Below are 24,034 nucleotides of genomic sequence, written 5' to 3' on the forward strand. Positions count from 1 at the left end.
CTTTTTTTTTTTTTTGAAAAAAGAAATGCTATAAAAACAAAATATGATCTGTGCTTTGAGGTACATTTGCCAGTTTTGTGTTTGCTTGCAATAACATCTGTGGCTGGTTAGCTCAGTTGGTTAGAGCGTGGTGCTAATAATGCCAAAGTCAAGGGTTCTATCCCCGTATGGGCAATTTGCTTTTCTTGATGGACAAGAATGGAATAAGCTCATCGGTGGAGTGCATGAATACTTGAAAACATCATAGACACATATATCACAAAATCTCTTCAAATACATATCAGAAGCCAGTGGGAGTGTCATCCTTTGGCTGATGAAGATTTTTCTCTACATGGCTCAGTGACTTTTGTCTCAAATCAAGCAATATGGCATAACTAAGATATGCAAGGGCAAATTAATAAGTTATATTGCTGCTCAAACATAGAGGGCACTAGGTGTTACTAGAAGAAGAAGAAGATATGAGCTTCCCTCTCATTAGTGCACACTGAAGTAAAAAAAATGGAGAATTTCTAAAGACCAGAGCACAAGTAATGGATCTCTGCATTCTTATTGCATCTTTTCTTATTTCCAAATATTTGACATACTTCTGATTTGATAAGTTTAAAAATGAGTTTAAACAAAGGACACCACTGAAGATGATGGAATTTATATGAATTTTAAATGAAGATTTGCAATACTCATACATTGAATGAAAATGGAGCTTTGAACAAAAGGAAAATAAACAATGTTAGCTCCCACGAGATATGAACTCAGATGACTAGATTCAAAGTCCAGGGTGCTAACAATTACACCATGGAACCCTCACCTGAGCAATGGCATCTACTGAAGTGCGCTCATCTTTTAAATGCAAAGAAAAGAAATTCAATACTTTATATATATTATTTCAAGTTTCTAATAAGCTCAGGGATGCAATAGGTATTATGTAGAATATTTGTCCAAAACCAATGATAATATATAAAAAGTAACCTATTTTTTAAAGGAGAAGATAGATACTAGAAACCTAAATGCCTAGGACCAATTTCAGTTGGAGCATCACCCCTTATGTTATCCTAGCATTGAATTGACAGTTTTTCTGTATTTCCATATTTGCATATCAGCCACTTACAATTGTTTCAAGCTTTATAACAGAGGACTGCCTTTTTTATAGACCAAGGATGAAAGTCTCTTGTGAGTTAAGTCTGATAATGACATCACAATTTGTAAATTAAGCTATAGTATGATTACAGAGTGTAGACTGAATAAAAAGTGCGTTCCTATGGATTGAAGTTTGTATTTTCTTAAGCTTTGCATTCCAAAATGGGCTAGCATTCTTTATTTCCAATGGGCACATTAAGCTACTTCCCCAATATATATATATTTTTTTTTTAAGTTATTCATACACAACTTGGTAAAACATACTAAATTTAATACATAATGGATTACATCCTGGGATTATCTTTTTCAACAATCTGTAAATTTACAATTAAAAATTGTGTATTAGATTTTTTAGATTGATTTTGCTTAGATTTGCATATACTCCTTGTCTAAATTGTCTATTTTTATACTATTAGTAGATGCCTTAATCTTTGTTATTATCCTATCTAATATTTATTTTTATTTTGTAATGTGGAAAGAAACTGGAGCATTTTTATGATACCCATGCTTCAAGTGACTCTATGGCTTAAGCTTTTTTTTGAAAAATGAAATGCTATAAAAACAAAATATGATCTGTGCTTTGAGGTACATTTGCCAGTTTTGTGTTTGCTTGCAGTGATATCTGTGGCCGGTTAGCTCAGTTGGTTAGAGCGTGGTGCTAATAACGCCAAGGTCACGGGTGCGATCCCCGTATGGGCCATTTGCTTTTCTTGATGGACAAGAATGGAATAAGCTCATCGTGGAGTGCATGAATACTTGAAAACATCATAGACACATATATCACAAAATCTTTTCAAATACATATCAGAAGCCAGTAGGAGTGTCATACTTTGGCTGATGAAGATTTTTCTCTACATGGCTCAGTGACTTTTGTCTCAAATCAAGCAATATGACATAACTAAGATATGCAAGGGCAAATTAATCAGTTATTACATTGCTGCTCAAACATAGAGGGCACTAGGTGTTACTAGAAGAAGAAGAAGATATGTGCTCCCCTCTCATTAGTGCACACTGAAGTTAAAAAAAATGGAGAATTTCTAAAGACCAGAGCACAAGTAATGGATCTCTGCATTCTTATTGCATCTTTTCTTAATTCCAAATATTTGACATACTTCTGATTTGATAAGTTTAAAAATGAGTTTAAACAAAGGACACCACTGAAGATGATGGAATTTATATGAATTTTAAATGAAGATTTGCAATACTCATACATTGAATGAAAATGGAGCTTTGAACAAAAGGAAAATAAACAATGTTAGCTCCCACGAGATACGAACTCAGATTACTAGATTCAAAGTCCAGGGTGCTAACAATTACACCATGGTACCCTCACCTGAGCAATGGCATCTACTGAAGTGCACTCATCTTTTAAATGCAAAGAAAAGAAATTCAATACTTTATATATATTATTTCAAGTTTCTAATAAGCTCAGGGATGCAATAGGTATTATGTAGAGTATTTGTCCAAACCCAATGATAATATATAAAAAGTAACCTATTTTTTAAAGGAGAAGATAGATACTAGAAACCTAAATGCCTAGGACCAATTTCAGTTGGAGCATCACCCCTTATGTTATCCTAGCATTGAATTGACAGTTTTTCTGTATTTCCATATTTGCATATCAGCCACTTACAATTGTTTCAAGCTTTATAACAGAGGACTGCCTTTTTTATAGACCAAGGATGAAAGTCTCTTGTGAGTTAAGTCTGATAATGACATCACAATTTGTAAATTAAGCTATAGTATGATTACAGAGTGTAGACTGAATAAAAAGTGCTTTCCTATGGATTGAAGTTTGTATTTTCTTAAGCTTTGCATTCCAAAACGGGCTAGCATTCTTTATTTCCAATGGGCACATTAAGCTACTTCCCCAATATATATTTTTTTGTGTTAAAAGTTATTCATACACAACTTGGTAAAACATACTAAATTTAATACATAATGGATTACATCCTGGGATTATCTTTTTCAACAATCTGTAAATTTACAATTAAAAATTGTGTATTAGATTTTTTAGATTGATTTTGCTTAGATTTGCATATACTCCTTGTCTAAATTGTCTATTTTTATACTATTAGTAGATGCCTTAATCTTTGTTATTATCCTATCTAATATTTATTTTTATTTTGTAATGTGGAAAGAAACTGGAGCATTTTTATGATACCCATGCTTCAAGTGACTCTATGGCTTAAGCTTTTTTTTGAAAAATGAAATGCTATAAAAACAAAATATGATCTGTGCTTTGAGGTACATTTGCCAGTTTTGTGTTTTCTTGCAGTAATATTTGTGGCCGGTTAGCTCAGTTGGTTAGAGTGTGGTGCTAATAACACCAAGGTCAAGGGTTCGATCCCCGTATGGGCCATTTGCTTTTATTGATGGACAAGAATGGAATAAGCTCATCGGTGGAGTGCATGAATACTTGAAAACATCATAGACACATATATCACAAAATCTTTTCAAATACATATCAGAAGCCAGTAGGAGTGTCATCCTTTGGCTGATGAAGATTTTTCTCTACATGGCTCAGTGACTTTTGTCTCAAATCAAGCAATATGGCATAACTAAGATATGCAAGGGCAAATTAATCAGTTATATTGCTGCTCAAACATAGAGGGCACTAGGTGTTACTAGAAGAAGAAGGAGATATGTGCTCCCCTCTCATTAGTGCACACTGAAGTAAAAAAAATGGAGAATTTCTAAAGACCAGAGCACAAGTAATGGATCTCTGCATTCTTATTGCATGTTTTCTTATTTCCAAATATTTGACATACTTCTGATTTGATAAGTTTAAAAATGAGTTTAAACAAAGGACACCACTGAAGATGATGGAATTTATATGATTTTTAAATGAAGATTTGCAAAACTCATACATTGAATGAAAATGGAGCTTTGAACAAAAGGAAAATAAACAATGTTAGCTCCCACGAGATATGAACTCAGATGACTAGATTCAAAGTCCAGGGTGCTAAAAATTACACCATGGAACCCTCACCTGAGCAATGGCATCTACTGAAGTGCGCTCATCTTTTAAATGCAAAGAAAAGAAATTCAATACTTTATATATATTATTTCAAGTTTCTAATAAGCTCAGGGATGCAATAGGTATTATGTAGAATATTTGTCCAAAACCAATGATAATATATAAAAAGTAACCTATTTTTTAAAGGAGAAGATAGATACTAGAAACCTAAATGCCTAGGACCAATTTCAGTTGGAGCATCACCCCTTATGTTATCCTAGCATTGAATTGACAGTTTTTCTGTATTTCCATATTTGCATATCAGCCACTTACAATTGTTTCAAGCTTTATAACAGAGGACTGCCTTTTTTATAGACCAAGGATGAAAGTCTCTTGTGAGTTAAGTCTGATAATGACATCACAATTTGTAAATTAAGATATAGTATGATTACAGAGTGTAGACTAAATAAAAAGTGCTTTCCTATGGATTGAAGTTTGTATTTTCTTAAGCTTTGCATTCCAAAATGGGCTAGCATTCTTTATTTCCAATGGGCACATTAAGCTACTTCCCCAATATATATTTTTTTGTGTTAAAAGTTATTCATACACAACTTGGTAAAACATACTAAATTTAATACATAATGGATTACATCCTGGGATTATCTTTTTCAACAATCTGTAAATTTACAATTAAAAATTGTGTATTAGATTTTTTAGATTGATTTTGCTTAGATTTGCATATACTCCTTGTCTAAATTGTCTATTTTTATACTATTAGTAGATGCCTTAATCTTTGTTATTATCCTATCTAATATTTATTTTTATTTTGTAATGTGGAAAGAAACTGGAGCATTTTTATGATACCCATGCTTCAAGTGACTCTATGGCTTAAGCTTTTTTTTGAAAAATGAAATGCTATGAAAACAAAATATGATCTGTGCTTTGAGGTACATTTGCCAGTTTTGTGTTTGCTGGCAGTATTATCTGTGGCCTGTTAGCTCAGTTGGTTAGAGCGTGGTGCTAATAACGCCAAGGTCACGAGTTCAATCCCCGTTTGGGCCATTTACTTTTCTTGATGGACAAGAATGGAATAAGCTCATCGTGGAGTGCATGAATACTTGAAAACATCATAGACACATATATCACAAAATCTCTTCAAATACATATCAGAAGCCAGTGGGAGTGTCATCCTTTTGCTGATGAAGATTTTTCTCTACATGGCTCAGTGACTTTTGTCTCAAATCAAGCAATATGGCATAACTAAGATATGCAAGGGCAAATTAATCAGTTATTATAATGCTGCTCAAACATAGAGGGCACTAGGTGTTACTAGAAGAAGTAGAAGATATGTGCTCCCCTCTCATTAGTGCACACTGAAGTAAAAAAAAATGGAGAATTTCTAAAGACCAGAGCACAAGTAATGGATCTCTGCATTCTTATTGCATCTTTTCTTATTTCCAAATATTTGACATACTTCTGATTTGATAAGTTTAAAAATGAGTTTAAACAAAGGACACCACTGAAGATGATGGAATTTATATGATTTTTAAATGAAGATTTGCAAAACTCATACATTGAATGAAAATGGAGCTTTGAACAAAAGGAAAATAAACAATGTTAGCTCCCACGAGATATGAACTCAGATGACTAGATTCAAAGTCCAGGGTGCTAAAAATTACACCATGGAACCCTCACCTGAGCAATGGCATCTACTGAAGTGCGCTCATCTTTTAAATGCAAAGAAAAGAAATTCAATACTTTATATATATTATTTCAAGTTTCTAATAAGCTCAGGGATGCAATAGGTATTATGTAGAATATTTGTCCAAAACCAATGATAATATATAAAAAGTAACCTATTTTTTAAAGGAGAAGATAGATACTAGAAACCTAAATGCCTAGGACCAATTTCAGTTGGAGCATCACCCCTTATGTTATCCTAGCATTGAATTGACAGTTTTTCTGTATTTCCATATTTGCATATCAGCCACTTACAATTGTTTCAAGCTTTATAACAGAGGACTGCCTTTTTTATAGACCAAGGATGAAAGTCTCTTGTGAGTTAAGTCTGATAATGACATCACAATTTGTAAATTAAGATATAGTATGATTACAGAGTGTAGACTAAATAAAAAGTGCTTTCCTATGGATTGAAGTTTGTATTTTCTTAAGCTTTGCATTCCAAAATGGGCTAGCATTCTTTATTTCCAATGGGCACATTAAGCTACTTCCCCAATATATATATATTTTTTTGTTAAAAGTTATTCATACACAACTTGGTAAAACATACTAAATTTAATACATAATGGATTACATCCTGGGATTATCTTTTTCAACAATCTGTAAATTTACAATTAAAAATTGTGTATTAGATTTTTTAGATTGATTTTGCTTAGATTTGCATATACTCCTTGTCTAAATTGTCTATTTTTATACTATTAGTAGATGCCTTAATCTTTGTTATTATCCTATCTAATATTTATTTTTATTTTGTAATGTGGAAAGAAACTGGAGCATTTTTATGATACCCATGCTTCAAGTGACTCTATGGCTTAAGCTTTTTTTTGAAAAATGAAATGCTATGAAAACAAAATATGATCTGTGCTTTGAGGTACATTTGCCAGTTTTGTGTTTGCTGGCAGTATTATCTGTGGCCTGTTAGCTCAGTCGGTTAGAGCGTGGTGCTAATAACGCCAAGGTCACGAGTTCAATCCCCGTTTGGGCCATTTACTTTTCTTGATGGACAAGAATGGAATAAGCTCATCGTGGAGTGCATGAATACTTGAAAACATCATAGACACATATATCACAAAATCTCTTCAAATACATATCAGAAGCCAGTGGGAGTGTCATCCTTTGGCTGATGAAGATTTTTCTCTACATGGCTCAGTGACTTTTGTCTCAAATCAAGCAATATGGCATAACTAAGATATGCAAGGGCAAATTAATCAGTTATTATAATGCTGCTCAAACATAGAGGGCACTAGGTGTTACTAGAAGAAGTAGAAGATATGTGCTCCCCTCTCATTAGTGCACACTGAAGTAAAAAAAAATGGAGAATTTCTAAAGACCAGAGCACAAGTAATGGATCTCTGCATTCTTATTGCATCTTTTCTTATTTCCAAATATTTGACATACTTCTGATTTGATAAGTTTAAAAATGAGTTTAAACAAAGGACACCACTGAAGATGATGGAATTTATATGATTTTTAAATGAAGATTTGCAAAACTCATACATTGAATGAAAATGGAGCTTTGAACAAAAGGAAAATAAACAATGTTAGCTCCCACGAGATATGAACTCAGATGACTAGATTCAAAGTCCAGGGTGCTAAAAATTACACCATGGAACCCTCACCTGAGCAATGGCATCTACTGAAGTGCGCTCATCTTTTAAATGCAAAGAAAAGAAATTCAATACTTTATATATATTATTTCAAGTTTCTAATAAGCTCAGGGATGCAATAGGTATTATGTAGAATATTTGTCCAAAACCAATGATAATATATAAAAAGTAACCTATTTTTTAAAGGAGAAGATAGATACTAGAAACCTAAATGCCTAGGACCAATTTCAGTTGGAGCATCACCCCTTATGTTATCCTAGCATTGAATTGACAGTTTTTCTGTATTTCCATATTTGCATATCAGCCACTTACAATTGTTTCAAGCTTTATAACAGAGGACTGCCTTTTTTATAGACCAAGGATGAAAGTCTCTTGTGAGTTAAGTCTGATAATGACATCACAATTTGTAAATTAAGATATAGTATGATTACAGAGTGTAGACTAAATAAAAAGTGCTTTCCTATGGATTGAAGTTTGTATTTTCTTAAGCTTTGCATTCCAAAATGGGCTAGCATTCTTTATTTCCAATGGGCACATTAAGCTACTTCCCCAATATATATATATTTTTTTGTTAAAAGTTATTCATACACAACTTGGTAAAACATACTAAATTTAATACATAATGGATTACATCCTGGGATTATCTTTTTCAACAATCTGTAAATTTACAATTAAAAATTGTGTATTAGATTTTTTAGATTGATTTTGCTTAGATTTGCATATACTCCTTGTCTAAATTGTCTATTTTTATACTATTAGTAGATGCCTTAATCTTTGTTATTATCCTATCTAATATTTATTTTTATTTTGTAATGTGGAAAGAAACTGGAGCATTTTTATGATACCCATGCTTCAAGTGACTCTATGGCTTAAGCTTTTTTTTGAAAAATGAAATGCTATGAAAACAAAATATGATCTGTGCTTTGAGGTACATTTGCCAGTTTTGTGTTTGCTGGCAGTATTATCTGTGGCCTGTTAGCTCAGTTGGTTAGAGCGTGGTGCTAATAACGCCAAGGTCACGGGTTCGATCCCCGTATTGGCCATTTGCTTTTCTTGATGGACAAGAATGGAATAAGCTCATCGTGGAGTGCATGAATACTTGAAAACATCATAGACACATATATCACAAAATCTTTTCAAATACATATCAGAAGCCAGTAGGAGTGTCATCCTTTGGCTGATGAAGATTTTTCTCTACATGGCTCAGTGACTTTTGTCTCAAATCAAGCAATATGACATAACTAAGATATGCAAGGGCAAATTAATCAGTTATTATATTGCTGCTCAAACATAGAGGGCACTAGGTGTTACTAGAAGAAGAAGAAGATATGTGCTCCCCTCTCATTAGTGCACACTGAAGTTAAAAAAAATGGAGAATTTCTAAAGACCAGAGCACAAGTAATGGATCTCTGCATTCTTATTGCATCTTTTCTTATTTCCAAATATTTGACATACTTCTGATTTGATAAGTTTAAAAATGAGTTTAAACAAAGGACACCACTGAAGATGATGGAATTTATATGAATTTTAAATGAAGATTTGCAATACTCATACATTGAATGAAAATGGAGCTTTGAACAAAAGGAAAATAAACAATATTAGCTCCCACGAGATATGAACTCAGATTACTAGATTCAAAGTCCAGGGTGCTAACAATTACACCATGGTACCCTCACCTGAGCAATGGCATCTACTGAAGTGCACTCATCTTTTAAATGCAAAGAAAAGAAATTCAATACTTTATATATATTATTTCAAGTTTCTAATAAGCTCAGGGATGCAATAGGTATTATGTAGAGTATTTGTCCAAACCCAATGATAATATATAAAAAGTAACCTATTTTTTAAAGGAGAAGATAGATACTAGAAACCTAAATGCCTAGGACCAATTTCAGTTGGAGCATCACCCCTTATGTTATCCTAGCATTGAATTGACAGTTTTTCTGTATTTCCATATTTGCATATTAGCCACTTACAATTGTTTCAAGCTTTATAACAGAGGACTGCCTTTTTTATAGACCAAGGATGAAAGTCTCTTGTGAGTTAAGTCTGATAATGACATCACAATTTGTAAATTAAGCTATAGTATGATTACAGAGTGTAGACTGAATAAAAAGTGCTTTCCTATGGATTGAAGTTTGTATTTTCTTAAGCTTTGCATTCCAAAATGGGCTAGCATTCTTTATTTCCAATGGGCACATTAAGCTACTTCCCCAATATATATTTTTTTGTGTTAAAAGTTATTCATACACAACTTGGTAAAACATAATAAATTTAATACAAAATGGATTACATCATGGGATTATCTTTTTCAACAATCTGTAAATTTACAATTAAAAATTGTGTATTAGATTTTTTAGATTGATTTTGCTTAGATTTGCATATACTCCTTGTCTAAATTGTCTATTTTTATACTATTAGTAGATGCCTTAATCTTTGTTATTATCCTATCTAATATTTATTTTTATTTTGTAATGTGGAAAGAAACTGGAGCATTTTTATGATACCCATGCTTCAAGTGACTCTATGGCTTAAGCTTTTTTTTGAAAAATGAAATGCTATAAAAACAAAATATGATCTGTGCTTTGAGGTACATTTGCCAGTTTTGTGTTTGCTTGCAGTAACACCTGTGGCCGGTTAGCTCAGTTGGTTAGAGCGTGGTGCTAATAATGCCAAGGTCACGGGTTCGATCCCCGTATGGGCCTTTTGCTTTTCTTGATGGACAAGAATGGAATAAGCTCATCGGTGGAGTGCATGAATACTTGAAAACATCATAGACACATATATCACAAAATCTCTTCAAATACATATCAGAAGCCAGTGGGAGTGTCATCCTTTGGCTGATGAAGATTTTTCTCTACATGGCTCAGTGACTTTTGTCTCTAATCAAGCAATATGGCATAACTAAGATATGCAAGGGCAAATTAATCAGTTATTATATTGCTGCTCAAACATAGAGGGCACTAGGTGTTACTAGAAGAAGAAGAAGATATGAGCTTGCCTCTCATTAGTGCACACTGAAGTAAAAAAAATGGAGAATTTCTAAAGACCAGAGCACAAGTAATGGATCTCTGCATTCTTATTGCATCTTTTCTTATTTCCAAATATTTGACATACTTCTGATTTGATAAGTTTAAAAATGAGTTTAAACAAAGGACACCACTGAAGATGATGGAATTTATATGAATTTTAAATGAAGATTTGCAATACTCATACATTGAATGAAAATGGAGCTTTGAACAAAAGGAAAATAAACAATGTTAGCTCCCACGAGATATGAACTCAGATTACTAGATTCAAAGTCCAGGGTGCTAACAATTACACCATGGAACCCTCACCTGAGCAATGGCATCTACTGAAGTGCACTCATCTTTTAAATGCAAAGAAAAGAAATTCAATACTTTATATATATTATTTCAAGTTTCTAATAAGCTCAGGGATGCAATAGGTATTATGTAGAATATTTGTCCAAAACCAATGATAATATATAAAAAGTAACCTATTTGTTAAAGGAGAAGATAGATACTAGAAACCTAAATGCCTAGGACCAATTTCAGTTGGAGCATCACCCCTTATGTTATCCTAGCATTGAATTGACAGTTTTTCTGTATTTCCATATTTGCATATCAGCCACTTACACTTGTTTCAAGCTTTATAACAGAGGACTGCCTTTTTTATAGACCAAGGATGAAAGTCTCTTGTGAGTTAAGTCTGATAATGACATCACAATTTGTAAATTAAGCTATAGTATGATTACAGAGTGTAGACTAAATAAAAAGTGCTTTCCTATGGATTGAAGTTTGTATTTTCTTAAGCTTTGCATTCCAAAATGGGCTAGCATTCTTTATTTCCAATGGGCACATTAAGCTACTTCCCCAATATATATATATTTTTTTTAAAGTTATTCATACACAACTTGGTAAAACATACTAAATTTAATACATAATGGATTACATCCTGGGATTATCTTTTTCAACAATCTGTAAATTTACAATTAAAAATTGTGTATTAGATTTTTTAGATTGATTTTGCTTAGATTTGCATATACTCCTTGTCTAAATTGTCTATTTTTATACAATTAGTAGATGCCTTAATCTTTGTTCATTGCTGCTATGCTACCAGGCTCAGACTGACACACATGCTGCGTACAAACCACATCTTATATTTGAATGTATGTGAATTCATTGCTGCTGTGCTACCGGGCTCAGACTGACACACATGCTGCGTACAAACCACATCTTATATTTGAATGTATGTGAATTCATTGCTACTATGCTACCAGGCTCAGACTGACACACATGCTGCGTACAAACCACATCTTATATTTGAATGTATGTGAATTCATTGCTACTATGCTACCAGGCTCAGACTGACACACATGCTGCGTACAAACCACATCTTATATTTGAATGTATGTGAATTCATTGCTACTATGCTACCAGGCTCAGACTGACACACATGCTGCGTACAAACCACATCTTATATTTGAATGTATGTGAATTCATTGCTACTATGCTACCAGGCTCAGACTGACACACATGCTGCGTACAAACCACATCTTATATTTGAATGTATGTGAATTCATTGCTACTATGCTACCAGGCTCAGACTGACACACATGCTGCGTACAAACCACATCTTATATTTGAATGTATGTGAATTCATTGCTACTATGCTACCAGGCTCAGACTGACACACATGCTGCGTACAAACCACATCTTATATTTGAATGTATGTGAATTCATTGCTACTATGCTACCAGGCTCAGACTGACACACATGCTGCGTACAAACCACATCTTATATTTGAATGTATGTGAATTCATTGCTACTATGCTACCAGGCTCAGACTGACACACATGCTGCGTACAAACCACATCTTATATTTGAATGTATGTGAATTCATTGCTACTATGCTACCAGGCTCAGACTGACACACATGCTGCATACAAACCACATCTTATATTTGAATGTATGTGAATTCATTGCTACTATGCTACCAGGCTCAGACTGACACACATGCTGCGTACAAACCACATCTTATATTTGAATGTATGTGATGTTTTTCTTGTAATTTCCTATGTATGTGATTGAATTTATTGTGAATAGCTAGAGTAGTTTTAGTCTGTTGACCCACCCTGTGCAATTTGTTTGATGATCAATTAGCATTTCAATCAGGTGACCAAATGTTCAGAGGTAGGCCTGTTCCTAATCAGAGACAGTATTTCCTTAGAGACAGTTAAGGGGTCAGCTTGCTGGGGGTAGCTTGCTGGAATTTTTTAAGTGTGGAATTAATAAGTGTGTTATCCGAACAGTTAAAAAAAACAGTTGAACAAACATTGAAAAACATCAATAAAAGGTAACTTACTTTAATAACTTACTCTACCTCCACTTAACCCATAATACACAAACAACCTCAGCATGCTCATCACACTACTGTGTCTAATTTCAATTCATGGAATTCTCACCAAATTTAACACATTCTACACTCACCCTGAAACTCACCCCTCTGTACACATTACAGCTTCTATTCTCCACTCCCCTCTTCTAAACACTCATGAGATTTATACTTTCCTCTCTGCAAGTACTTTGACAACCGCAATTGGCCACCAGTACAAACACTCGCAAACATCCACCAAGATTTATCTCACTCTTCTGCTTTTATTAGCTGGTGACATATCACCAAATCCAGGCCCCAGCTACCTTTCCCTCTCACACTCTGCTGTCTCAAAACAACATAGAAATCCATCTAACCTCATAAATATCACGTGTCTCCCATCCCCCTCCAAATCAGTAAAATGTGCCTTATTGAATGCACGCTCTGTTTGTAACAAATTAACATCCATCCATGACCTCTTCATATCTCACAACTTTAATCTGCTGGCTATAACAGAAACATGGCTCACACAATCAGACACTGCCTCCCCTGCAGCACTGTCACATGGTGGTTTCCACTTCTCACACACATTTAGGCCTAATAGTAAAGGTGGTGGGGTCGGAATCTTACTGTCACAGTTTTTCACATACACTGTTCTACCTCAGGTTCCATCACTCGCATTCACCTCATTTGAAGTTCACTTTATCAGGATTTTCACCCCCTTCTCTCTGCGTGTTGCAGCTATCTATCGCCCTCCTGGGCAACCTAAACAACAATTTCTAGAAGATTTCTCTGCCTGGCTCCCACACTTCTTATCCTCTGACATCTCCACCATCATTATGGGTGATTTCAATATAGCTCTTGACAGTCCACAATCTGTTCATGCATCCAAACTCCTCTCTCTAACCTCCTCTCTTGGCCTAACCCAATGGTCCGACTCCTCTACTCACCATGAGGGCCACTGCCTTGATCTTGTGTTCACCAGGCTCTGCTCAGTTTCCGAATTCAATAACACTCCTTTCCCTCTCTCTGATCACAACCTGATCACCTTCACAATCTCTTCTATTACTTTAAATTCTAGGACACTAAAACCAAGCAAGCCTCCTCTAACCCGCAGAAATACTAACAATATACATTTTCAACAACTTTCCACTTCTCTGCAACAACTGCTCTCACCAATCTCTACATTTACTACACCTGACACTGCTGTATCACACCTGCACCAGACCCTAGAGAGTGCCCTTGATGAAGTGGCTCCAGCTACCCATCACACTCCACGTAGGCTTAGATGCCAACCATGGCACTCAAAATCAACAAGACACCTACAAAAACTGTCACGTAAAGTAGAACGTCAGTGGCGGAAATCTCAGAATCCAAGTGACTTTCTCACATATAAGACTACCTACCACTCCTATCGTCAGGCCCTGGACACTGCCAAACAAACATATTTCCAATCTCTCATCTCTTATCATGCCAACAACCCCAAGCGACTTTTTAATACATTTAAATCACTTCTTTACCCTCCCTCACCTCCCCCACTAGCTACTATCCATGCACAAGAACTTGCTTCCTACTTCAAAGATAAGATTGATAAAATCCGAGATGAAATGGTATGCTCTAACTCAGCCAGTGACCTGCTCAATCCCCTACCTGAACCCTCTGGAACTTTCTCTTCATTTGATCCCACAAGTGAAGATGAAGTATCAACACTCTTTTCTTCCTCCTACTCCACTACCTCTCCTCTTGATCCTATACCCTCACAGGTCAGTAAAACTTTGTCTCCTGTGCTTATCCCAACCTTAACTAAAATCTGTAATCTCTCTCTCTCTACTGGTATCTTTCCCTCTCTGTTTAAACATGCAGTCATTACTCCCATTCTAAAAAAACACAACTCTGACCCAAACACACTCTCTAACTACCGTCCCATTTCTCAGCTACCCAGTCCCTCCAAGCTACTTGAGAGGCTTGCCTACACTCGCCTTACACACTTTCTTAACTCGCACAACTTATTGGATCCACTTCAGTCAGGCTTTCGTGCTCAACACTCCACAGAGACGGCACTGACCAAAGTAGTGAATGATCTGGTCACTGCTAGATCAAAAGGCCATTACACACTACTTATTCTTCTAGATCTCTCTGCTGCTTTTGACACTGTTGACCACTCTCTTCTCATACAAACACTACAATCCCTAGGTCTTCAGGACACAGCCCTTTCTTGGTTCTCATCCTACCTATCTAATCGCTCTTTCAGTGTTCACTTCTCTGATTCTACCTCCTCTTCTCTACCTCTATCAGTTGGAGTACCGCAAGGCTCAGTCTTAGGTCCTCTGCTTTTCTCAATCTATACCTCCTCTCTTGGTAAACTAATCAGCTCCTTTGGATTTCAGTATCATTTGTATGCTGATGATACTCAAATCTACCTATCCTCCCCAGATTTGTCACCACCAGTATTGGCTCGTGTCACTGGATGCCTGTCTGCCATTTCATCCTGGATGTCATCTCGCCACCTCAAACTCAACATTTCCAAAACCGAATTAATTATTTTCTCACCAGCTAAGAGTAGTTACCAACCTGATATCTCTATAACTGTTGACAATGCAACTATCCACCCCACCCCACAAGCTCGTTGCCTAGGTGTCACCCTTGACTCTGAACTGTCCTTTGTTCCACACATTCAATCTGTCTCTAAATCATGTTACATGCACCTTAAAAACATATCCAAAATACGCCCTTATCTTACACAAGACACTGCAAAAACTCTAATCCATGCACTCATCATCTCCCGCATTGATTATTGTAATAGTCTCCTTACTGGTCTTCCCAAACATAGGCTATCACCACTTCAATCCATTTTAAATGCAGCTGCGAGGCTAATCTTCCTCGCCAGACGTTCTTCATCTGCTGATCCGCTCTGTCAGTCCCTCCATTGGTTACCGGTATTCTACCGTGTCAAATATAAAATACTTTTACTTACATACAAGGCTATTAACCAAACTGCACCATCATACATCTCCTCACTCATCTCAAAATATCTCCCTACCAGACCTCTCCGCTCTGCACAAGATCTGCGTCTCTCATCCACATGTATTACCTGTTCCCACTCAAAATTACAGGACTTTACCCGGGCTTCACCCACTCTGTGGAATGCACTCCCACGCACAATAAGACTCTCCTCTAGTCTCCAAACCTTTAAACGTTCTCTGAAAACTCATCTCTTCAGACAAGCCTACCAAATTTCAGACCCACACACATAACCTTCACAGCTTCCCTATCAAGTTACATCCCCTCTGTACAGTCCACATAAACTCACATTTTGTCTTCCAACATTGCTGGGTGATCATATCATATACAACCCATTAAGAACCTAGCAACCTGGGGAACCATTATGTGACAGGTAGCATCTATCCTTGTGTATCAATGCCTATTTCCCTATAGATTGTAAGCTTGCGAGCAGGGCCTTCCTACCTCTGTCTGTCTGTCTGTCTTTGCCCAGTTTTGTTCTATAATTGTTGTTCTAATTGTAAAGCGCAACGGAATATGCTGCGCTATATAAGAAACTGCTAATAAATAAAATAATAAATAAATACATTTGTTATTATCCTATCTAATATTTATTTTTATTTTGTAATGTGGAAAGAAACTGGAGCATTTTTATGATACCCATGCTTCAAGTGACTCTATGGCTTAAGCTTTTTTTTTGAAAAATGAAATGCTATAAAAACAAAATATGATCTGTGCTTTGAGGTACATTTGCCAGTTTTGTGTTTGCTGGCAGTAATATCTGTGGCCTGTTAGCTCAGTTGGTTAGAGCGTGGGGCTTATAACGCCAAGGTCACGGGTTCGATCCACGTATGGGCTATTTGCTTTTCTTGATGGACAAGATTGGAATAAGCTCATCGTGGAGTGCATGAATACTTGAAAACATCATAGACACATATATCACAAAATCTCTTCAAATACATATCAGAAGCCAGTGGGAGTGTCATCCTTTGGCTGATGAAGATTTTTCTCTACATGGCTCAGTGACTTTTGTTTCAAATCAAGTAATATGGCATAACTAAGATCTGCAAGGGCAAATTAATCAGTTATTTTAATGCTGCTCAAACATAGAGGGCACTAGGTGTTACTAGAAGAAGTAGAAGATATGTGCTCCCCTCTCATTAGTGCACACTGAAGTAAAAAAAAAATGGAGAATTTCTAAAGACCAGAGCACAAGTAATGGATCTCTGCATTCTTATTGCATCTTTTCTTATTTCCAAATATTTGACATACTTCTGATTTTATAAGTTTAAAAATGAGTTTAAACAAAGGACACCACTGAAGATGATGGAATTTATATGAATTTTAAATGAAGATTTGCAATACTCATACATTGAATGAAAATGGAGCTTTGAACAAAAGGAAAATAAACAATGTTAGCTCCCACGAGATATGAACTCAGATTACTAGATTCAAAGTCCAGGGTGCTAACAATTACACCATGGAACCCTCACCTGAGCAATGGCATCTACTGAAGTGCGCTCATCTTTTAAATGCAAAGAAAAGAAATTCAATACTTTATATATATTATTTCAAGTTTCTAATAAGCTCAGGGATGCAATAGGTATTATGTAGAATATTTGTCCAAACCCAATGATAATATATAAAAAGTAACCTATTTTTTAAAGGAGAAGATAGATACTAGAAACCTAAATGCCTAGGACCAATTTCAGTTGGAGCATCACCCCTTATGTTATCCTAGCATTGAATTGACAGTTTTTCTGTATTTCCATATTTGCATATCAGCCACTTATAATTGTTTCAAGCTTTATAACAGAGGACTGCCTTTTTTATAGACCAAGGATGAAAGTCTCTTGTGAGTTAAGTCTGATAATGACATCACAATTTGTAAATTAAGCTATAGTATGATTACAGAGTGTAGACTGAATAAAAAGTGCTTTCCTATGGATTGAAGTTTGTATTTTCTTAAGCTTTGCATTCCAAAATGGGCTAGCATTCTTTATTTCCAATGGGCACATTAAGCTACTTCCCCAATATATATTTTTTTTGTGTAAAAAGTTATTCATACACAACTTGGTAAAACATACTAAATTTAATACATAATGGATTACATCCTGGGATTATCTTTTTCAACAATCTGTAAATTTACAATTAAAAATTGTGTATTAGATTTTTTAGATTGATTTTGCTTAGATTTGCATATACTCCTTGTCTAAATTGTCTATTTTTATACTATTAGTAGATGCCTTAATCTTTGTTATTATCCTATCTAATATTTATTTTTATTTTGTAATGTGGAAAGAAACTGGAGCATTTTTATGATACCCATGCTTCAAGTGACTCTATGGCTTAAGCTTTTTTTTGAAAAATGAAATGCTATAAAAACAAAATATGATCTGTGCTTTGAGGTACATTTGCCAGTTTTGTGTTTGCTTGCAGTAACATCTGTGGCCGGTTAGCTCAGTTGGTTAGAGCATGGTGCTAATAACGCCAAGGTCACGGGTTCGATCCCCGTATGGGCCATTTGCTTTTCTTGAAGGACAAGAATGGAATAAGCTCATCTTGGAGTGCATGAATACTTGAAAACATCATAGACACATATATCACAAAATCTTTTCAAATACATATCAGAAGCCAGTGGGAGTGTCATCCTTTGGCTGATGAAGATTTTTCTCTACATGGCTCAGTGACTTTTGTCTCAAATCAAGCAATATGGCATAACTAAGATATGCAAGGGCAAATTAATCAGTTATTATATTGCTGCTCAAACATAGAGGGCACTAGGTGTTACTAGAAGAAGAAGAAGATATGTGCTCCCCTCTCATTAGTGCACACTGAAGTAAAAAAAAATGGAGAATTTCTAAAGACCAGAGCACAAGTAATGGATCTCTGCATTCTTATTGCATCTTTTCTTATTTCCAAATATTTGACATACTTCTGATTTTATAAGTTTAAAAATGAGTTTAAACAAAGGACACCACTGAAGATGATGGAATTTATATGAATTTTAAATGAAGATTTGCAATACTCATACATTGAATGAAAATGGAGCTTTGAACAAAAGGAAAATAAACAATGTTAGCTCCCACGAGATATGAACTCAGATTACTAGATTCAAAGTCCAGGGTGCTAACAATTACACCATGGAACAATCACCTGAGCAATAGCATCTACTGAAGTGCGCTCATCTTTTAAATGCAAAGAAAAGAAATTCAATACTTTATATATATTATTTCAAGTTTCTAATAAGCTCAGGGATGCAATAGGTATTATGTAGAATATTTGTCCAAACCCAATGATAATATATAAAAAGTAACCTATTTTTTAAAGGAGAAGATAGATACTAGAAACCTAAATGCCTAGGACCAATTTCAGTTGGAGCATCACCCCTTATGTTATCCTAGCATTGAATTGACAGTTTTTCTGTATTTCCATATTTGCATATCAGCCACTTATAATTGTTTCAAGCTTTATAACAGAGGACTGCCTTTTTTATAGACCAAGGATGAACGTCTCTTGTGAGTTAAGTCTGATAATGACATCACAATTTGTAAATTAAGCTATAGTATGATTACAGAGTGTAGACTGAATAAAAAGTGCTTTCCTATGGATTGAAGTTTGTATTTTCTTAAGCTTTGCATTCCAAAATGGGCTAGCATTCTTTATTTCCAATGGGCACATTAAGATACTTCCCCAATATATATTTTTTTGTGTTAAAAGTTATTCATACACAACTTGGTAAAACATACTAAATTTAATACATAATGGATTACATCCTGGGATTATCTTTTTCAACAATCTGTAAATTTACAATTAAAAATTGTGTATTAGATTTTTTAGATTGATTTTGCTTAGATTTGCATTTACTCCTAGTCTAAATTGTCTATTTTTATACTATTACTAGATGCCTTAATCTTTGTTATTATCCTATCTAATATTTATTTTTATTTTGTAATGTGGAAAGAAACTGGAGCATTTTTATGATACCCATGCTTCAAGTGACTCTATGGCTTAAGCTTTTTTTTGAAAAATGAAATGCTATAAAAACAAAATATGATCTGTGCTTTGAGGTACATTTGCCAGTTTTGTGTTTGCTGGCAGTAATATCTGTGGCCTGTTAGCTCAGTTGGTTAGAGCGTGGTGCTAATAACGCCAAGGTCACGGGTTCGATCCCCGTATGGTCCATTTGCTTTTCTTGAAGGACAAGAATGGAATAAGCTCATCGTGGAGTGCATGAATACTTGAAAACATCATAGACACATATATCACAAAATCTTTTCAAATACATATCAGAAGCCAGTGGGAGTGTCATCCTTTGGCTGATGAAGATTTTTCTCTACATGGCTCAGTGACTTTTGTCTCAAATCAAGCAATATGACATAACTAAGATATGCAAGGGCAAATTAATCAGTTATTATATTGCTGCTCAAACATAGAGGGCACTAGGTGTTACTAGAAGAAGAAGAAGATATGTGCTCCCCTCTCATTAGTGCACACTGAAGTAAAAAAAATGGAGAATTTCTAAAGACCAGAGCACAAGTAATGGATCTCTGCATTCTTATTGCATCTTTTCTTATTTCCAAATATTTGACATACTTCTGATTTGATAAGCTTAAAAATGAGTTTAAACAAAGGACACCACTGAAGATGATGGAATTTATATGAATTTTAAATGAAGATTTGCAATACTCATACATTGAATGAAAATGGAGCTTTGAACAAAAGGAAAATAAACAATGTTAGCTCCCACGAGATATGAACTCAGATTACTAGATTCAAAGTCCAGGGTGCTAGCAATTACACCATGGAACCCTCACCTGAGCAATGGCATCTACTGAAGTGCGCTCATCCTTTAAATGGAAAGAAAAGAAATTCAATACTTTATATATATTATTTCAAGTTTCTAATAAGCTCAGGGATGCAATAGGTATTATGTAGAATATTTGTCCAAACCCAATGATAATATATAAAAAGTAACCTATTTTTTTAAAGGAGAAGATAGATACTAGAAACCTAAATGCCTAGGACCAATTTCAGTTGGAGCATCACCCCTTATGTTATCCTAGCATTGAATTGACAGTTTTTCTGTATTTCCATATTTGCATATCAGCCACTTACAATTGTTTCAAGCTTTATAACAGAGGACTGCCTTTTTTATAGACCAAGGATGAAAGTCTCTTGTGAGTTAAGTCTGATAATGACATCACAATTTGTAAATTAAGCTATAGTATGATTACAGAGTGTAGACTGAATAAAAAGTGCTTTCCTATGGATTGAAGTTTGTATTTTCTTAAGCTTTGCATTCCAAAATGGGCTAGCATTCTTTATTTCCAATGGGCACATTAAGCTACTTCCCCAATATATATTTTTTTGTGTAAAAAGTTATTCATACACAACTTGGTAAAACATACTAAATTTAATACATAATGGATTACATCCTGGGATTATCTTTTTCAACAATCTGTAAATTTACAATTAAAAATTGTGTATTAGATTTTTTAGATTGATTTTGCTTAGATTTGCATATACTCCTTGTCTAAATTGTCTATTTTTATACTATTAGTAGATGCCTTAATCTTTGTTATTATCCTATCTAATATTTATTTTTATTTTGTAATGTGGAAAGAAACTGGAGCATTTTTATGATACCCATGCTTCAAGTGACTCTATGGCTTAAGCTTTTTTTTGAAAAATGAAATGCTATAAAAACAAAATATGATCTGTGATTTGAGGTACATTTGCCAGTTTTGTGTTTGCTTGCAGTAACATCTGTGGCCGGTTAGTTCAGTTGGTTAGAGCATGGTGCTAATAACGCCAAGGTCACGGGTTCGATCCCCGTATGGGCCATTTGCTTTTCTTGAAGGACAAGAATGGAATAAGCTCATCTTGGAGTGCATGAATACTTGAAAACATCATAGACACATATATCACAAAATCTTTTCAAATACATATCAGAAGCCAGTGGGAGTGTCATCCTTTGGCTGATGAAGATTTTTCTCTACATGGCTCAGTGACTTTTGTCTCAAATCAAGCAATATGGCATAACTAAGATATGCAAGGGCAAATTAATCAGTTATTATATTGCTGCTCAAACATAGAGGGCACTAGGTGTTACTAGAAGAAGAAGAAGATATGTGCTCCCCTCTCATTAGTGCACACTGAAGTAAAAAAAAATGGAGAATTTCTAAAGACCAGAGCACAAGTAATGGATCTCTGCATTCTTATTGCATCTTTTCTTATTTCCAAATATTTGACATACTTCTGATTTTATAAGTTTAAAAATGAGTTTAAACAAAGGACACCACTGAAGATGATGGAATTTATATGAATTTTAAATGAAGATTTGCAATACTCATACATTGAATGAAAATGGAGCTTTGAACAAAAGGAAAATAAACAATGTTAGCTCCCACGAGATATGAACTCAGATTACTAGATTCAAAGTCCAGGGTGCTAACAATTACACCATGGAACAATCACCTGAGCAATAGCATCTACTGAAGTGCGCTCATCTTTTAAATGCAAAGAAAAGAAATTCAATACTTTATATATATTATTTCAAGTTTCTAATAAGCTCAGGGATGCAATAGGTATTATGTAGAATATTTGTCCAAACCCAATGATAATATATAAAAAGTAACCTATTTTTTAAAGGAGAAGATAGATACTAGAAACCTAAATGCCTAGGACCAATTTCAGTTGGAGCATCACCCCTTATGTTATCCTAGCATTGAATTGACAGTTTTTCTGTATTTCCATATTTGCATATCAGCCACTTATAATTGTTTCAAGCTTTATAACAGAGGACTGCCTTTTTTATAGACCAAGGATGAACGTCTCTTGTGAGTTAAGTCTGATAATGACATCACAATTTGTAAATTAAGCTATAGTATGATTACAGAGTGTAGACTGAATAAAAAGTGCTTTCCTATGGATTGAAGTTTGTATTTTCTTAAGCTTTGCATTCCAAAATGGGCTAGCATTCTTTATTTCCAATGGGCACATTAAGCTACTTCCCCAATATATATTTTTTTGTGTTAAAAGTTATTCATACACAACTTGGTAAAACATACTAAATTTAATACATAATGGATTACATCCTGGGATTATCTTTTTCAACAATCTGTAAATTTACAATTAAAAATTGTGTATTAGATTTTTTAGATTGATTTTGCTTAGATTTGCATTTACTCCTAGTCTAAATTGTCTATTTTTATACTATTACTAGATGCCTTAATCTTTGTTATTATCCTATCTAATATTTATTTTTATTTTGTAATGTGGAAAGAAACTGGAGCATTTTTATGATACCCATGCTTCAAGTGACTCTATGGCTTAAGCTTTTTTTTGAAAAATGAAATGCTATAAAAACAAAATATGATCTGTGCTTTGAGGTACATTTGCCAGTTTTGTGTTTGCTGGCAGTAATATCTGTGGCCTGTTAGCTCAGTTGGTTAGAGCGTGGTGCTAATAACGCCAAGGTCACGGGTTCGATCCCCGTATGGGCCATTTGCTTTTCTTGAAGGACAAGAATGGAATAAGCTCATCGTGGAGTGCATGAATACTTGAAAACATCATAGACACATATATCACAAAATCTTTTCAAATGCATATCAGAAGCCAGTGGGAGTGTCATCCTTTGGCTGATGAAGATTTTTCTCTACATGGCTCAGTGACTTTTGTCTCAAATCAAGCAATATGACATAACTAAGATATGCAAGGGCAAATTAATCAGTTATTATATTGCTGCTCAAACATAGAGGGCACTAGGTGTTACTAGAAGAAGAAGAAGATATGTGCTCCCCTCTCATTAGTGCACACTGAAGTAAAAAAAAATGGAGAATTTCTAAAGACCAGAGCACAAGTAATGGATCTCTGCATTCTTATTGCATCTTTTCTTATTTCCAAATATTTGACATACTTCTGATTTGATAAGTTTAAAAATGAGTTTAAACAAAGGACACCACTGAAGATGATGGAATTTATATGAATTTTAAATGAAGATTTGCAATACTCATACATTGAATGAAAATGGAGCTTTGAACAAAAGGAAAATAAACAATGTTAGCTCCCACGAGATATGAACTCAGATTACTAGATTCAAAGTCCAGGGTGCTAACAATTACACCATGGAACCCTCACCTGAGCAATGGCATCTACTGAAGTGCGCTCATCTTTTAAATGCAAAGAAAAGAAATTCAATACTTTATATATATTA

At 34.6% G+C, this 24,034-nt stretch overlaps 11 non-coding genes across 11 annotated transcripts; all 11 read left to right on the forward strand.

The window, feature by feature from the left end:
• Positions 1–1,760: 1,760 nt before the first annotated feature.
• TRNAI-AAU (transfer RNA isoleucine (anticodon AAU)) lies at positions 1,761–1,834 on the forward strand. Its single transcript has one exon. It is a non-coding gene; the product is annotated as a tRNA-Ile (tRNA).
• A 1,588-nt stretch (positions 1,835–3,422) lies between these two features.
• TRNAI-AAU (transfer RNA isoleucine (anticodon AAU)) lies at positions 3,423–3,496 on the forward strand. Its single transcript has one exon. It is a non-coding gene; the product is annotated as a tRNA-Ile (tRNA).
• Positions 3,497–5,081: 1,585 nt separating this feature from the next.
• TRNAI-AAU (transfer RNA isoleucine (anticodon AAU)) lies at positions 5,082–5,155 on the forward strand. Its single transcript has one exon. It is a non-coding gene; the product is annotated as a tRNA-Ile (tRNA).
• Positions 5,156–6,745: 1,590 nt separating this feature from the next.
• TRNAI-AAU (transfer RNA isoleucine (anticodon AAU)) lies at positions 6,746–6,819 on the forward strand. Its single transcript has one exon. It is a non-coding gene; the product is annotated as a tRNA-Ile (tRNA).
• Positions 6,820–8,409: 1,590 nt separating this feature from the next.
• TRNAI-AAU (transfer RNA isoleucine (anticodon AAU)) lies at positions 8,410–8,483 on the forward strand. Its single transcript has one exon. It is a non-coding gene; the product is annotated as a tRNA-Ile (tRNA).
• A 1,588-nt stretch (positions 8,484–10,071) lies between these two features.
• Positions 10,072–10,145, forward strand: TRNAI-AAU (transfer RNA isoleucine (anticodon AAU)). Its single transcript has one exon. It is a non-coding gene; the product is annotated as a tRNA-Ile (tRNA).
• A 6,456-nt stretch (positions 10,146–16,601) lies between these two features.
• On the forward strand, positions 16,602–16,675 carry TRNAI-UAU (transfer RNA isoleucine (anticodon UAU)). Its single transcript has one exon. It is a non-coding gene; the product is annotated as a tRNA-Ile (tRNA).
• A 1,590-nt stretch (positions 16,676–18,265) lies between these two features.
• On the forward strand, positions 18,266–18,339 carry TRNAI-AAU (transfer RNA isoleucine (anticodon AAU)). The gene has a single exon. It is a non-coding gene; the product is annotated as a tRNA-Ile (tRNA).
• A 1,588-nt stretch (positions 18,340–19,927) lies between these two features.
• Positions 19,928–20,001, forward strand: TRNAI-AAU (transfer RNA isoleucine (anticodon AAU)). The gene has a single exon. It is a non-coding gene; the product is annotated as a tRNA-Ile (tRNA).
• A 1,588-nt stretch (positions 20,002–21,589) lies between these two features.
• On the forward strand, positions 21,590–21,663 carry TRNAI-AAU (transfer RNA isoleucine (anticodon AAU)). Its single transcript has one exon. It is a non-coding gene; the product is annotated as a tRNA-Ile (tRNA).
• A 1,588-nt stretch (positions 21,664–23,251) lies between these two features.
• On the forward strand, positions 23,252–23,325 carry TRNAI-AAU (transfer RNA isoleucine (anticodon AAU)). The gene has a single exon. It is a non-coding gene; the product is annotated as a tRNA-Ile (tRNA).
• Positions 23,326–24,034: the final 709 nt, after the last annotated feature.

Source organism: Pseudophryne corroboree, unplaced genomic scaffold (assembly GCF_028390025.1).
Source record: "Pseudophryne corroboree isolate aPseCor3 unplaced genomic scaffold, aPseCor3.hap2 scaffold_822, whole genome shotgun sequence".
Lineage (NCBI taxonomy): Eukaryota > Metazoa > Chordata > Amphibia > Anura > Myobatrachidae > Pseudophryne > Pseudophryne corroboree.